A 1,046-nucleotide genomic window follows, 5' to 3' on the forward strand; every position below is an offset into this window, starting at 1 on the left:
GCTGAATGGCGGGGAGAGGAAGGGGGTCTCGCACGCACCGCCGAGACCCCTTTCGGCTGCGTCTTCTCGCTGGTGGGAAATCCGAGTCCCTCTCTTTGCAGCCAATGCCACCGAAGCGCCAAAGAAAAGGCGACTTTTTACGGCTTTGCTGGCCAGATATGAAAAAAGCAGACGCTGAAAGCCGTGAGATGAGGGGGGCAGTGAGGGGCTGTGAAAAAGGCCCCTCTTTGGAACCATCGTTCCTCCTCCTTTCAGCCCCACAGCTATTTTCAACCCTGGAGTCTGGAGCAACATGAAATGAAACCCGCAAAGAATGGACCATTGAGCGAAGTGGCCCATCACCAGGGGATTCGTCGTGTTTGTTGAAGACACTAAACGGCCATTGACGGTGTTCAGACAACACACAAAAGCCCCAAAACATGCAGCCACGTTTGGGGTGGGGGGTGGGAGGCGTCAATGTCTCTGGGCGCCCGGGAACCCAGCCAGGTTAGGGAGGGATTCAAAGCCAGGACCCTCAAGGGAGCAGTGGGATTCACACCCTGTCCTGAGTCGTGACTGTTTAAAACCATGGTTAGGGGAACCAGTCAGAAAGAGATTGTATAGTCTTGGCTTGTCTTTGTGGCCTGCCAAGCTTCCTGTTAACCTGTAGAGGTGTAGGTAGGTGGGTAGGGGGAAGGGAAGGGGGGGAAGGGAAGGGGAAGGGAGGGACAGAGGAGGGAGGGAGGAAGGACAAGGGCGGAGAGGGAGGAAAGAAGGAACAAAGGGGAAGGGGGAAGGAAGGATAAGGGCAGAGCGGAAGGAAGGAAGGAAGGAAGGAAGGAAGGAAGGAAGGAAGGAGAAGAGAAGGGGGAGGGAGGGAGGAAGAAAGGCAGGAGAGGAGGAAGGAAGGAGAAGGGAAGGGGAGAAAGAGGAAGGGAGGAGAGGGAGGAGGAAGGAAGATAGGTAGGAAGAAAGGAAGGAAGAAGAGGGGAGGGAGGGAGGGAGAAAGGGAGGAGAGGAAGAAGGAAGGAAGGAAGGAAGGAAGGAAGGAAGGAAGGAAGGAAGGA

The 1,046-nt window shown here is 55.5% G+C and overlaps 1 protein-coding gene across 1 annotated transcript in view; it reads right to left on the reverse strand.

The window, feature by feature from the left end:
- AXL (AXL receptor tyrosine kinase) overlaps positions 1-1,046 on the reverse strand; it is a gene marked incomplete at its 5' end in the record, with an annotated part of 40,481 nt that overhangs the window by 33,763 nt on the left and 5,672 nt on the right. The window lies entirely within an intron of this gene.

Source organism: Protobothrops mucrosquamatus, unplaced genomic scaffold, assembly GCF_001527695.2.
Source record: "Protobothrops mucrosquamatus isolate PMUCROS unplaced genomic scaffold, P.Mucros_1.0 scaffold2283, whole genome shotgun sequence".
Taxonomy (NCBI): domain Eukaryota; kingdom Metazoa; phylum Chordata; class Lepidosauria; order Squamata; family Viperidae; genus Protobothrops; species Protobothrops mucrosquamatus.